Below are 15,634 nucleotides of genomic sequence, written 5' to 3'. Positions count from 1 at the left end.
CTCTCTTGATTAACTTCCTTTCTGTATCATCAGCATCTACCCTTGATGCATCTTACAGCTCATCCCAGGGGATGGCAAAGGTCTTCTGTGCTAAACTCCACTGCCAATAGCATCTCACCTCTATTCACCTCTCCCCTGACCCAGCCTTGAGTCCGTGCCTCCCAGTGGAGTACCGACCCCACACGGGAGAATCCCCAGGAAAGGATTGGTCCTGCCCTCTTCACTCTGACTCCCCACTACCTGATACAAGTAGGGCCTCCTCAAGGACATTTTAAACTACCTGACACTGAGTCTGACAGAGTGGAGCCTCCTGGTTGTCTTAAAGTACGAGAGGACCATCTCCTGTCCTCACAGGCTGATGGCAACAAAGGAAGAGAAGAACGGGAATTTTTCCTTGACATCGAACCACCCTCGGCCTCAAGCCTTCCATTTCATTTTCTCACACAAATCTCTCCCAGATAGTTTCCCCTTGCTGCCTTCTCTCCCCGTTGCCCATCCAGTTCTGCTTGCATCCTCGCCTACACTGGAACACCACTGAGAAATCTATGTGTTAAAGCCTCTCAGGTCTTCCAGGTTGTGAAATCCAGAGACAGCAAAGTGGCCCTTCCACTGCCTTGCTCCCTTGGACGGATTTTTCCAGGCGGACCACACCTCCCTTCTTCTTTTTCTTTTACCATTATCATACATCTTGTGTACATGTGTTTGCATGTGTGTCAGTGGACGCCGGTAGGTGGGAGTGTACATGGAGGACAGATGTCGACAGTCATCCTCCAGTTCTGCTCCAGCTTATTCATCTAGGTAAAAAGTCTCTCAATCAAGCCCAGAGCTTCCCAATATAGCTAGTTTCCATAGCCAGTTTGCTCTGAGGAGCCCCTGTCTCTGCCTTCCCAGGCTGTGATTACAGATAATTACATGTCCATCCAGCATGTATGAGGGTCCTGGTGATCATAACTCTGGCCCTCACATTTGCGTAGTGAGAGCTTACTTGACCCCAGCCTTTGTACATTCTTCTTCCTGAGCCTCTTCTGGCTCCTGCCTTACCTGCCAGGTGCTTGTTTCCAGGTTATTTGAAGGCCCCCAACCTCTGACTCTACTCTCTCCCCTTATGACATCTGCTTCTTCTTTTGACAATATTATCTTTTGGTGCCAACAAACAAACACATTCAAATACATTACTGGCAATTTTACACACGCTATGTGTTGTCTTAAGGCAACTCTTATGAACCAGGAGATCAAAGTTCTTAAAGAGCTTGTCACAAAGTGACAGGGAAGAATTTGTATCAGGTCCCAGAAGTCATCCTCTTGTGTACTACTAACCCCATACACAAAGTGAGCTGACCACAGGCACTCTAACAATTTCCAGATTTATTTTTTCTCACAGACTCTTTTCTGAGTTCAGGATTAGCCGTTCTTACTTCTAGCTCATCTTCTTATAGGCGCCTCAGCCTGACTATAGCTGCTTTACAACTCAGTCGCATCAACTCAATTCCCCCCCCTGCATCTCAGCAAAGAACATCACTGTCCATTTATGCTGTTTCCACTCCTAGAGCAAACGCCTGAGACAACCAACTTAGAATGAGAAAAGCTTGGCTTTGGCTTAAGACCCCCAGACCTTCAGACTGTGACAGGTTGGCTATGTTGTTACTCTTAAGAGATGACATTCTAGCAGGAAGGTGTGACAGCTACACCACTTAATTCACACAAACAAACGAGAGGACAAGGAAGGGCCTGGGGTCCCACCATCTCCTTCAAGGGCACATCTTAAGTATCTTAGAGACACTGCCCTCACTCCCCCACCCCCTCAAGGCTCACCTTTTAACAGTCCCATCATCTCCCAGGAGTGGCTTCTCAATGACCAAGCTTTTACCACTTGGATCTTCTGGCAGAGTTAGGGTTGGATATGACAGCACTGGCCACAGGCTCTGAGATTCCTCCCAGATCCCATTAGTCCTGACTCTACCATATAAATATATCTGACCTTTCCCTCCCCTAGGGAACACTTCAGCTATTCTACCAGTCATCACAGGCCATGAGCTCCACACATGCACATTCTCTTAGACTCCCCCACCTAATATTCCCTCTAATGTCCTCTTCCACACACTTTTTGATTCTTAAGATAGAAAGCCAGCCACAGTCACCATCTAAGATGTGGTTTCTCATGGCCTGGTGCCACAGTACATGCTGTTCCATTCCCCTCTTTGGAACATCAGGCTTATCACTGACTGTAAGGGGCCACACACATACACATATGCATATGTGTGTGGGTATGTGCACATGAATGCACTTGTAGATGACAAGCAAGCCTTCACAGTTAAACTGCTGAGGGAAGGAAGAAGATTCCTGCGTGGAAGGTAAAGGACCAACAGCAATGACCAGAGTCAGCATTGATGCTAATTTCCCAACTTCCATGGTCCAGATGACACCTGTCACAGTGAATTCCAGAAAAAGAAGCTGGGCTTAGAGAACTGCATTATTGGAGGAGTAAATCCACCCTGCACCAGAGGAAGTTACCATTTCTATGCACTGTTGATGCTTATGGCAGAGACATGATGAGAAATGTAGTTCAGAACAAAAGCATTCAGTCTCCCTGCTCGGGAGATGTGTAGAAACATTAGAGACTCACAGAGAAGAATCATCATCAACCAGCTCCGCTCTCATTCTTTGATTCCAGCCTAAATATTTGCATCACTGCTAAAGCAACCACAGCCTCTTTTTTCCCAGTAACTCAGAGCTGCCAGCAGCACGTCCTTTCCATTACTNAATGCTGAGGCCTGTCATTGTGTTTATTTTAAGAGTCTGAATAGATATCCTTTAACAGGATTGCAAGCTTTATAAACTGTTAAACTTGGGGTTAGAAAAAAAATCAATATTCAAATTCTAAACCTTTTCTAAGATAGAAATGAAGTCTGTTCTTTACTCTGTTTTCCCATATTTCATATATACGAACATACATATATATGCATGTATTCTAAAAGTAACATTTTGTATTTTGAACATAGCTTAGAACTGATTTTCGAGATGTATTTTTGTTATTTCTAAGTATGTTTATGTATGTGGCTATGAGCCCATGAATGCAGGGGCCCTTGGAAGTCAAAAGTATCAGGTCTCCCTGGAGCTGGAGCTACAGGTAGTCATGAGCCAACCAAAGTGGGTGTTGGAAATCAAGCTCTAGTCTTCTTAAAGAGTGGTATGAACTCTTAACTGAGGAACCTCTCAAGCCCCACGGCTATAGGTTGGCTTTTTAAATTTATTTTAAATGTTCAAACCTCCAACAATAAAGCAATATGTCTCTCCCTCTCATTCTCTACTCTAGTATACAGCCTTTCATGTAACAGAGAGCCTTAAACGTTCATAGAACCCAGTAAATAATGTTCTCTTTCCCTTTACAGGTAAAAGCCTGGCTTGATGTCCAGCCCTGTAACCGAATCTGCCCTAAGTTCTAACCGTTGACAGCTGTTAATCTCAAGACGTGTTTAAAGAAACTCTAGAATTAGCACAAAGGGCAGACCTGAGGTCTATCAATTATTTTAGGCAATGCACTTATAAATCAGGTGGCAACAAGCATGACAGAATCCTTCTCCACTTTCTTGTCATTTCAGTCCCCCAGTGAACAATCACTCATCGAATTAGTTCTGCCATTTTATTGGCAAAAGCAGTTGAATGTTTTGGATGCTTCCCTTTCCAGCCACCTGCGTGGGATTCTGGCGAAAGCAGTTAGACCTTAATACTGCTCAGAAAAAAAGAATCAAACTGAAGCTCAATATCACACATAATTATTTCCGAGTAATTCAGATTATTCTAACGTAAGTGTTATGGTTTGGATATCAGTTGACACCCACAGGCTCCTGTTTTGAGCAGTGGGTGCTGCGGATTGGGGACATAGTATGACCTTTGGGATGTGTGGCTCAGCTGCTGGAGACAGAAGCGGGCTGGCTGCTGGGGACAGGACACTAAGGCTATATCCACCTCTGGTTTCAGCCCATGCTCTTTTCCCATTCTGTCAAGATGTAAAGAGCTCCACCATGCTTCCTGCAGCACAGGCTGGCCCCCTTTCCTCCTGTCAGTCACAGAAACACAGGTTGGCCAACTCCGGCCACCATAACAAACAGGTATTTCTTGAGTTCATGATCCAGAATGAAGTCTTTCCCCTTCAGTTGCTTCTGCTGGTTATTTTGTCGAAGCAACAAGAAAAGTAACTAACACAACGAGATACAGAACAACTTAGGCTAGGTAAATAATCATATTGCCTTTCAGTCAAAAGTGTCATGAAATAAATGAAATAGCCCATAATATTAGCAAATCACCGCATTGTTTTCAGAACTCTCCCAAGTCACCTCACTTACAGGAGCTAACACTTGCATTTTAAACTCCCAAGTGAACTACCTATTGTGAGGTCCCTTCTGTCTTATACCCATAGCAGTAAACATCTCGACCGGTTCCTAGGATCTTGTTAGTAAAGTCATTTGTGTACAAGCCTGAACCTCCCACATATTCTTTAAACATAGCCACCCGAACACAAGAGCATGCTTTTCCAGGCACCCTTTCAACAGTCTTGTTAAGGAGACCTGCTACCCCTGAAAGGATGCACTTAGGACCATAAAACTTTAAAGAGAGCCAGGTCCTTTTAAGCCATTTAGGAATTTACCTCATATATGAAACAAAGTGACTAGGTTCTAGAGAAGTGGCTTGTCTAAATTAAGTGACAGATATGGGACAGTCCAAGCCCCTGACTCCTATCTGCAGGCTAGAAAGAACCTCAACTTCCCCCATGAGAACACTTTTTCAAGAGTGAAGTTAAAAAAGCAAGTCTCTTAACTTCTCCAAATCTGAAGCTTATTCTTATAGGAGAATAAAATAAGATCATCTCCAATTTTCTTCTGTTTCTAAAAATCTGGTGACTGTAATTTCCATAATGCAGGATACCAAATGTCCTCCACATTGTGTGAGGATATAAAGCTGTTTCTGTCTTAGGTTGAAGAACAAAAATGTGGGGGAAGTACACGAAGGCTAAGAACAAGAGAAGCCGGTGCACTTCTCTTGTCCCACGCTGCGCGATGGGAACCCCCTTTCTTCCTGGCTCCATCACCCCATCCCAGCAAACCACAGAGGGTAGGATAGAATCTTTCAATAGCCAGCCTGGGCAGTTTCAGCTGTCACCTGCCCAAATCCTGGCAGAAGGGTACCAGGGCTCAATGTGGTTTGAGTGGATCCCCTAGGGTCATGTTCAAGAAGACTAGCACTCAAAGTAGTGGTGTTAAAAAGGGTTGGAATCTTGAAGAGGTAGAGCCTAGTGTCTGGTGGTTGGGTTGAGCCCCGCCCCCCCTATGAAGAGATAAATACTCCTCTCGTGGTAAGTTACTTCTGCAAGAATAACAAAAGGGGTCTCACAAAAGGGGTCTGGTTCATCCCCTCATTGCTACTTCCCCTCATCACTCAAGATCTCTACTCGTGGGCTGGTGAGATGGCTCAATGGTTAAGAGCGCCGACTGCTCTTCCAAAGGTCCTGAGTTCAAATCCCAGCAACCACAGGGTGGCTCGCAACCATCCATAACAAAATCTGATGCCCTCTTCTGGAGTGTCTGAAGACAGCTACAGTGTACTTACATATAATAAATAAACAAACAAATAAATAAATAAATATTAANAAAAAAAAAAAAAAGATCTCTACTCGTCACACATCCTCAGCCTTGTGATGCTACTCACAGTGTTATGTCACAGTCAGGGTGCCCTTAACATATGTCTGTTCCTTGATGTCCTAGTTTGGTTTCTGTTGCCGTGGTAAGACACTGACCAAAAGCAATTTTGAGGGGGAAAGGGTTTATTTGGTTAACACTTCAACATCACAGTCCACTAACGAGGGAAGGCAGGGAAAGAGCTTAAGATGGAAACCTGGAGACAGGCATTGAAGCCACAACCATGGAGGAATATGGCTTATTGACTTGCACTCCATGGCCTGCTCAGCTTGGTTTAGTATATAACCTACAACCACCTGAGTAGGGGCAGCCCCACCACAGTGGGCTGTGCCCACCCATATCAATCAGCAAATAAGAAAATGTCCCACATGCCCACAAGCCAATTTGATAATGACAGTTCCTGAATCAAGAGTCACTCTTCTCAGATGATTCTTTGTGTCAAGTTGATAAAACGAACCAACACATAGGGCATCTGGTGATCTCCTCACCAGAAATGTAAGCCAAATAGGCTTGTCCCCTCCCCGCTTTAAAAAGTATCCGGGCAACAGGGTATGATGGTGTGAGCCTTTACTTTTAGTTCTTGGGAGGTAGAGGCAAGTGGATCTCTGTAAGTTCAAGGTCAACCTGGTCTACATAGTGAGTTTCAGGATAGTCAGGGCTGCACACTGAGTCCCTGTCTTGAACATCAAAATTTCCAGCCTCAGGTATTTTCGTCTTAGTGGCACACAGAAACAATCAAGACAAAAGAGAAAGAGGCAGAGAAAAGGGGGTGGGGTGCCTCTAGTTCCTAACCAGGTTAAGAAATAGCCAACATCAATTAGCTGTTGGGGGACCTTGGAAGAAGCGGGCAATTTTCTGAGGGCCACTCTCTTCCTATGAGTCAGTGCTTTAATCAAGAGGGTCTGAGCCAAACTGCATTGCAACCTTGTACTCCAGTCTCACACAGTATGATCACTGCTTACACCCAGTATGACACCATGGCTGTCACTTCTCCCTGCCCCAGCCAGGGCAGTGATCAGATAAAGATGGTCCTTACAGAGGGGGACGTGGAGTTACAGAAGCCAGTGGTCCCAAACTTTTCATCATCTTGAATGCTGGGTGTCAGGGTGTGCCTCTCTAATTTGATATGTCAAGTGATGACATTTTGGAATGGCTTCTTATGTAAGTCAGAGCTAATTGAAGCCAGTCCTGTACCCTACCGATATTATCTTACACTTTGTTATACAGGTTGTGAATAACCCTCCCTCCTGCCTGTCTGCTTTGAGTAGTAACAATAGTCAACACAAAAGAGTGCCGTGTATCTATCAACTGACTTAACTCACAGCCGCCACAGACAATGAGTGAAGAAACTGTGAGGGCATGTGCCAAGTTCCAATGCTTAAGTACAGAATCGGGATTTGAACCTGGCTCTTCTGGCTCTTGAGTTCACGCTTACCCTTCACTGCTGGAGGAACACTTGTAGTTAACCATCTCTCGGGCATTTGGTGCAGATGCCCTTTTGCACTCCCACAACTGATGGGGCTCAACTTTATCTTCCCACGTCACAGAAAGGCTCACCTCCCTAATAAAAGGTGAAGGCAGGATTTGAATCCCGACCTGTCTTGTGTACAACTTGTGCTCTTTTCACTCAAATAATATCGTTACCCCTCAAGCATCTTCTAATTGGGGTGGCTTGTTTGTTCTACCTATATTTTCCATGGCGTTAGAAATTCAAGCTTAATGTCAGAGTTGAGATATAAAGTAAATAAACATAGTAATAAATAGCAGTAATTTTAATTAGGTTCCAGGCATGTTTTAAGTACTCTAAATGTTTATATTCATAAATTCCGACAAGCCCATAAATATTGTCTTGCTTGGGAAGTAAGATCCATTTATTCCATATAATATTTGTTTTGTTATTATGTTTTTATTCTTATACTAGGTATTGACCCTGGGCCTCATCCACACTAGGCAAACACTCCAAAACTGAGCTGTATCCCCAGTCCCCTTCGCCTTTCATTAAGCAATATTCTGTCTTCAAGTGAAATTCTGTCTTACTCTCCATCCTCCTGCCTCAGCTTCTATAGTAATTGGAGTTGTAGGTGCGTACCAAGCTGTTAAGAAGTGAATAATGTTAGTGAGGTAACCCAATCACAAAAGAAGTCACTAGATATGCACTTACTGGTAAGTGGATATTAGTCCAGAAACTTAGAATACCCAAGATACATTTTGCAAAACAAGAAAACCAAGAAGGAAGACCATCGTGTGGATACTTCATTCCTCCTTAGAGTAAGGAACAAAATATCCATGAAAGGATATAAGTACAGAGACAAAATTTAGAGCTAAGATGAAAGGATGGACTATCCAGAGACTACCCCATCTGGGGATCCATCCCATCATCAGCCACCAAACCCAGATACTATTGCACATGCCAGCAAGATTCTGCTGAAGGGACCCTGATATAGTGGCCTCTTGTGAGGCTCTGCCAGTGCCTGGCAAACACAGAAGGGGATGCTCACAGTCAGCTATTGGATGGAACACAGGGCTCCCAATGGAGGAGCTAGAGAAAGTACCCAAGGAGCTGAAGGGGGCTGCAACCCTNTAGGTGGAACAACAATATGAACTAACCAGTACCCCCTGAGCTCGNGTCTCTAGCTGCATATGTAGCAGAAGATGGCCTAATCGGCCATCATTGGGAAGAGAGGCCCCTTGGTCTTGAAAACTTTATATGACCCAGGACAGGGGAAGGCCAGGGCCAAGAAGTGGGAGTGGGTGGGTAGGGGAGCAGGGGAAGGGGGAGGGTATAGGGAACTTTTGGGATAGCATTTGAAATGTAAATTAAAAAAAATCTAATAAAAAAAGAATTAAAAAAAAAAAGAAGTGAATAACGATTTGCTGAAGTTAAATGAACTTGTTATCTTTGGGTGGGGTTTGGTTGGTTGGTTTGGGGGCTTAGGGCTACAATGGCCTGTAATCAAAGAAGGCCACAAACTTACTACATAGCCAAAATTGACTTTAAGCCTTCTGGGCCTCTACCTCCCAGAGTACTAGGGATTACAGGTATACACCACCACACCCAAGCTAGGTATTATCTTGTAAGAGAGAACTGGTTGCTTTTATCTCGACGGTACCATCAAACTCAGCATTAATTGTACTTGTTAGTACTAAGACATATTTCCCACACTCTCCTTGATCTCACTAAAGCCTAAGTATTAGGATTATTTCATACACTCTAAAACTCTCCTATGTATTTGTAGTTTGAGAAGGGATCCATTGCCTTTAGATCTATGAACCTATCAAATTTGAATTTTTGACTAAAAAAAAAAATAATCAAAACTCTTGACCATGGAAACCATCATGTCTTTTGTGAACAATCTTCTCTTAAAATATGTTCATCGAAGTATAGAGTTAAGAAAGAAGAAGAGGGTGCCCCCCCCCCCCCCGCACGCAAAGAAGGCAAAGCAAAGTGCCCAGGAACAGTTCTGAAGACCAAGTCCGCCTCATTTACTCCTGGGATGTGAATTCTGCATGGCCCGGTTGCTGCTGGAGCCTTTCAGTCGGTCACTTTAATGAATAGATTATGCTTTTCCAAGTTTAATGTCCAAGAACAGAACAGGCCTGACAAGGATGAGACACGGATCAAGTACTGGGATTACCTCAGTCATTAAACTTGAGAAGGGTACACACAGAAAGGGCAAGGCAAAATAACTGGCGCACGCACGCACGCACACACGCACGCACGCATGTACCCGCGCGCGTGCGCACACACACACACACACACACACACACACACACACACACACACGCTCACACACACACACACACACACACACACACAGAGGTGTGTATAAGTGTTTTAAGTTTTCTTGAGACTAGAGAAACTTTGGGCACTGGGGCCTCCTGGGATAGGGCAATTCTGGAAGCTTTCATTTGCTGATTTAAGAGAAGCATATTTAAAGCAGCACCCTGCAAGCATCCTTCTTGTCTTCCTTGTCCCTTATTCCATCAAATAGCTGTTGGGGGAGGGGCATTAGGTAGTCCTTCTCTAGGGGCACATCCTAGAAAATAATGGGCCACAAAGTAGCTCCCGGGACACCTGGTTCTGCATCTTGGCGGGAGCCTTCTTAGTCCAGGTCTTCCGGGAATGCAGGATCAGAGATTAACAAAGGCTAGGTAGGCAATCAGTGATCCTCCATCGCCTCCAGGTTTCCTCAGGTACTAGGACTTGTATGTTAGAAGGGTCTTATATGTTAGAAGGGTTATCAGGCAACCCTCGAGCTTTCCTGGAACACTTAAGGCTAGGTTGTGTTGGGGAGGCCCACTGCAAAGCTCTCCTTTGGTATTAATAAGTCATAACTACACCAATGCTTTCCCCCTTTTCTACTGGTTTGTAAATGACTGAAGAAATCCACCCCCCAAAAAGCATCCCTTTTAATGGTCCTCTGCTGATTTTAGACTGTCCATTGTACCACATTTGGTCCCTTGGTCATCAGTTAAAACACGCAGCCTTTTATGGAGTACCATCTAACTCACTGCAGCATCTACCACTCAGTATAGCTCATGGCACATCAATGGTTTCTTACCGATAAACTTATTAGAGAGTTGGTCCCTTTAACTTGATAGGAAGGAACATTAAAAACAGGCACATCGGGGGCCCAGATTCCCATTGCTAATAGTTTTACAAAGCATCTGCTTATGCACTTCTCATGCCTCTTCTTTATTCCTCAGAAAGTCCTCAGAGCTCCCAGGGAGGAACTGACTCTGCAGAAGGGGAGCCCCCCCAGTGAATGGCGAGAAAAGAGAAAAAAACTCGCCTGCCTCTGCGAGCTCTCAGGCAAGGTAGTGAGACCCTGAAAAGCGACTGCAAGATACATTCCTACCTCTGCGTACAGCTGCCCTCTCCTCCCATCCCACCCCTCCCACCTTGAGCAGGATCCACAAACAATAAAGCCTAAGGGTGGCGATTCTCCAACTCACAGGAATCCCATTTCACATCTGGGGGTGGGGGGGCTTAAAAGGGATCTTTTGCCCATGGAGATGCAACGCAAAGAAGTTTAGAAGTTTAGACTTGTAGAGGCAGCTGAGATTCCTGGGTGTGACCCATTTAAATTAGGTCATTCAAAAATTCCCTTCTAACACCTGGTTCTAAATAGAAGAAAGGCTTGCAGAGGACGAAGGAGGGGTGAACGTAGGAGGTGAATGCCTGCCATCATCACTACCAGGGCGCTGAAGATGTTTGCTGAGAGAAACAATCATCACTTTCAATTTCTTTTCCTTTTTAAGCAACTTCCGGAGAGCAAGGCATTTAAAATAAAATCACAACCCGGAACGCCACACCTAGGTGGGGTTCAAACGGAACGACCCATCTTTTAGAAAAGAACAGCAACCTGTGAAGTTGGAGTGAGCCTCTTACTCACGTAGCAACCCGGAAGCTGCTAGGAAACAATTAAGCCGGGTTTCAAAATGACCAGCACAGGATGTGCCCATAGAAAGAAATGTTGCGTGCACCGAGAAGCTGCCAAAGTTAGCGCTGCAAAGTACCCTGAACTTTCAAAAGGCGGCCTGGGGTCACTCTGACCGGCCTCGTCCAAGCTGGGTGCCTTACAAACACTTGCGCCCCGGTGATATTTGGCGGGAGGGAGGGGGGCGGGATATTCAAGGAAGAGGATCAGGGGACCTGAGTACCTTCGTCGCAGCGCAGAAAGCATCAAGGTTTCGTTTCCCCCCAAGCAGAGGACAACAAGGTAGCTCTGAAATCCTGCCTCTTCCCCCTCCTCCACCAGAGCACCCCAAGAGACCCGACAGCAACGCCCTTGGGTGGCGGGACCGCGCCTTCTCTGCAGCAAAGGAGCTCAGGGGCATGCTGGAAGTGGAGGGTTGCCCCACACCCTAAGGACCCAAGGTGGAACCTACCAGCGAGGTGGCACGCTCAGGACTCGGGGCTGAGCTAGGGCGCGCAGGTGCTCCCGGGGACCCAGAAGATGGCCTGGGCGGGCGGGGCGTCCATGGTCCTCAGCTGGCTGCGCTCTTGCCGCCCCACGCTGCTGGGGTGGGGACCACTTCACAGTCTCTGCTTTTCTTGCGGGTTGATGAGACGGCCGGTCAGAGGTGGCTTGCAGCAACAGGCACCGCGGTGTGGCCGGCGGCGGCGACAGCAGCTGAGGAGGAGGAGGAGGAGGAGGTGTCTGCGCGCGGCTCGCTCGGGTTTCCTCCTCCTGGGCTGGGCGAGCGCTGGGTAAAGCAGAGGCGGGGGAGGGGGACAGCAGCCGGAATCTCCCTAGTGGGTCCCCCGGGAGCCAAAAACAGGAGTAGATGCCCTCCCTTCCCCTCCGCACCATGCGACTCTGGCTAAGCGACTCGGCCCAGACTGGCGAGTCACAGGCGAGCAACAGCTGCTGCAGTGCGGGTCCTCCGCGGCCTCCCTCCCCTCGCTCCCCAGCGGTCCATGCTCAGCCCGCCCAGGGGCCACCAGGCGCCACCCCACGAGAGCTCCGGGAAGGTGCAAGCATCGCCGCCCCATCCAGCCTCAGCGCGAAGTCCTGGCCCGGAATATTCCCTGCGTGCTCACAAGTGATTATGGCCCTCGCGGCGGGATGTGTGGTCACACACCGGGCTCTTGACCGCCTATTTATAGCTGGTAGCTCTGCCCGTGGCTGCTGTGGCCTGAGAGGCTCTCAGCAGGTGGTAGCAGAGCCCGCGCTCCGGCAGGGATCCTGCTTCTCTGCACGCACTCCTCCGAAACAGACCGGGAGATCACTGCGCAGCATACCCGCAGGCCACCCAGTCACCAGCCCTCCCCCGCATCATCCTTCTTGCACTGGGATCGAATGGCAGGAAGGGAGCTGGTGGGGGCAACCAGGAACCGAAGCAGGATGGGACACTGGCACTCCAGGCAGCAAAATCGGGGACTCAGAGAAACACCCCACCCGGGCTGAAGTGCCCTCGGCGGATTAGCCTCCACTAAACCCATCTCTGGCCAGGTACGGGGAGTGACGCAAGAGCCTGGACCGCGCGCTTTTTCCCACTCTGCGTGCGGAGCACACACACGCACGCACTGCGCGCCTGTGTGCACGCCAGAGAGCCACAGAAAGCTTTCAAAGCACCATCCTCGCGGGTTAAAGAGGCAGACTCACTCAGAAGAGCAGAAGGGATCCAAGAAAAGTGAGCGGTGCACGTGGCTTGGATTGTATCTAGAACCCTCCATAGCTGCCTTTTGGGGTTAGTTCATTCTTTTTTACACCATAGTTTGATAGTTTGTCTTCCTAATTTCAGATCTAAAAAAAAAGAGGTAAGGAATAGATGAATAGATACAGCCACGAATAGAGTGTTGATTGGTTCATGGAAATTGCTCTGCAGGACAAGATCAGGTTATCCAGCTAAACTATATTGTCTTCAGCATCATACTATCACTGTGTCATGCTTTTACCTTCAACCCCATTGTTAAGTTGTCCTCCCCACTCTGTGGCCTACAGACCATAGCTACCTCCAGAAGGTCACCATGTCAAGACAGGTGACATGCCAGCCTTTGGAGGAGCATCACAGCTACCTTTCATATGTGTCCCAGAGATGATGTTTGGACCTATTGCTTAACCCTGCCTGGCACTCCCCACCATAGAAGGGACAGAGAATTTCTGGGACATATTTACAGAACAGGGCCAGAGCCACCTCATCTACCATTTCCTTCCCTTATCTTGTCCTCACCCTGCCACCTCCTCCCTGTAAAACTTTTGATTCTGGAGGGCAGGAAGGCTTAGCAGTCAAGTAGCAACCAGATGGTAAAGGAAGGCAGTGCCTGGGTAGAGTAGCCTACTAGTCCAGGCTCCAGCTGGTCCCGGGGGGGGGGGGCAGTTCATTCCCCCATAGGCTCGCACAAATTCCAGCTCAGAGGCAAGCAACCATGCTAATCCTGACCTGGGTTGTGGCCACGTAAGAGGCAGCTATCTGTACATCACCTTTCTAGTTCCCAGAGACACGAAATAAAGAATTCGGAACTTTTTTTTTTTTTTTTTTTTTTTTTTAACTCTTATCTGACTTATTCTAGACCCCAGGAGACAGCCTGCCTGCCTCACCCTTTGGGTTCCAGCAGCTCCAGGGAAGAGTCTCTAGATCAAGACTGGCATGCGGGGTTTGCAGAGTTAAAGACGGTCAAACAGGAAGAGAAATCTGTAGTCTCGCTGTGAGCAGTGCCAGCCAAGCTCTGGGCACCCACCTGCACGTGTTCTTGTTATAGGAAGAAAGTGGCTCCTCCTCCTGAGGCACAGGAGTTCCAGCAGAGCCCCTAACATCATCTCTAAGGGGCTGGGCAAGTAGTACTGCAGCAGGGAGTCCCCTCTGGGCTATGGGATGACATTGGGCTGGTTTGACTTTAAACCATCAATAACCCTTCTGTGCTTCTGCCTCTCAGGAGGGGGGGTGGGGTGAAGATCTTCCCCACAAGGGCTCCTAGATGACCTTAGTGACCCAGAGGCTCCTGGATAGACTGTCTCGCTGGCCTGATGGATAAAAGCCACCTCTATCAGCCATGGATGCTGCTCCGTTGCCTTTAGACAATCTCTTCACTTGCCTCCCTGCCCCCAGAGCCTCCCAGTACAGCATTCTTTTTAGGGCTCCCTCTAGAGAGCCATTCCTATGCTCCAAATTTAGTCACTGGCAGTATAATTAATTATTTATTGGCAAATACTAGCAGCGTTAATACCAGCTCTAAGATAGCTGTAAGCTCCAGAAAATAAAACTTACCTTTCCAGTAGAAAGCCGGGAGACAAAGAAAACAGAGGCTGCTTGGCTTTTAAAACGTAAAAGAAGCCACTTTTAAATCTAGTCTTTGGCTAATGTAGAAAGAAGACCTTCAAATGACAGGGGCCAGGGATGTGGCTCGTTCAGAAGGGTGCTTGCCTAAGCTGCGTGAAGAGCTGGCTTTGATGCCCACTTAACCAAGGGTGGTTGAGCATGGCTGGAATCTAGCAAAACAGAAGTAGAGGCAGGAAGGCAAGGAGTTTGAGGGGAGCCTGGGCCATAGGAGACTCTGTCTCCAAAAACAATAATATTTAAAACAAAGCAACAGAAGATTTTTCTTTTTGAGACAGGGTTTTACGATGGAGTCTAAACTGTCCTCAAACTTGAAATCCTCTTGCTTCCGCCCTGGAGTGCTGGGATTACAGATATACACCAAACCTGGCTATTACTAAATCTATTATATAGGTATTTAAAATGTTCATATTCCTGAGAAAATCAAATCCTAATTGTTGCCACAATAAATTTATACTTAGTTTCGAAATGTGCATGTTAAGTTAAGAGTTCTTAATCAATGGCCCCTTTCCAAAAGTGGTACCAGTAAAGACAAAAGCGAAGACGGCACTGGATAGAATCCTAGGTTGACAAAATGGTTCTCATGGCCTGCTGGTGGCTTTCTGGACACAGAGGTGGCCAGGCTCCTGAGCAAGTCCATGGTCAGTGGGAAAACATACGAGGCTGGAAGGAGGCAGCTTCCCAGATGACTGACCTGTCACCCTGCCAATGCCAGCTTAAGGTTCGCTTCTGAAGAGGAACCCAGGTCATAGCCCTGCATCTTAATTAGCTACCAGGGCCATCCTACAGGACAGGAAAACAGATTCAAATCAAGAGCAGAGCCATACCCACTGACCTGCCTCGATGTGGTTCGTTGAATTTACTTTCTGAAAGGTCCAGGAATGACAAACTGTGTTGTAAAAAGTTAAAATGGAGCAGGCGGATTTTGAATTTCAGCGACTCGGGTAAACAGAGGTCTGACTGACCGCGTGAAGAACTGGGATTTGCTAAGGATGGGGCAACATAAATCTATGTGGAGTGAAAACAGACAGAATGTACACTCCAGCCCGGGTCCAGGGCTTCTGGGAACTGTCTGATCTCCTTTTATGGACAAAGCAGATAAAACTCTTGCGAGCTAGCTCCACTTCCCTTTTCAGCAGCCTCTCCCTGCTCTACGC

At 47.1% G+C, this 15,634-nt stretch overlaps 1 protein-coding gene across 3 annotated transcripts in view; it reads right to left on the bottom strand.

The window, feature by feature from the left end:
- Tbc1d1 (TBC1 domain family member 1) overlaps positions 1-11,830 on the bottom strand; it is a 189,891-nt gene extending 178,061 nt beyond the window's left edge. For 2 of the 3 annotated variants that reach the window (XM_021210417.1, XM_029545051.1), the window contains exon 1: positions 11,586-11,830. The gene's annotated coding sequence lies outside the window, so the exon portion shown is untranslated. Of the gene's footprint in view, positions 1-10,255; positions 10,313-11,585 lie in introns of those variants that run through there. The other variant, XM_029545050.1, reaches the window with a different exon arrangement.
- Positions 11,831-15,634: the final 3,804 nt, after the last annotated feature.

Source organism: Mus pahari, chromosome 13, assembly GCF_900095145.1.
Source record: "Mus pahari chromosome 13, PAHARI_EIJ_v1.1, whole genome shotgun sequence".
Classification (NCBI taxonomy): domain Eukaryota; kingdom Metazoa; phylum Chordata; class Mammalia; order Rodentia; family Muridae; genus Mus; species Mus pahari.
This window is presented reverse-complemented; position numbering and strand designations above follow the sequence as displayed.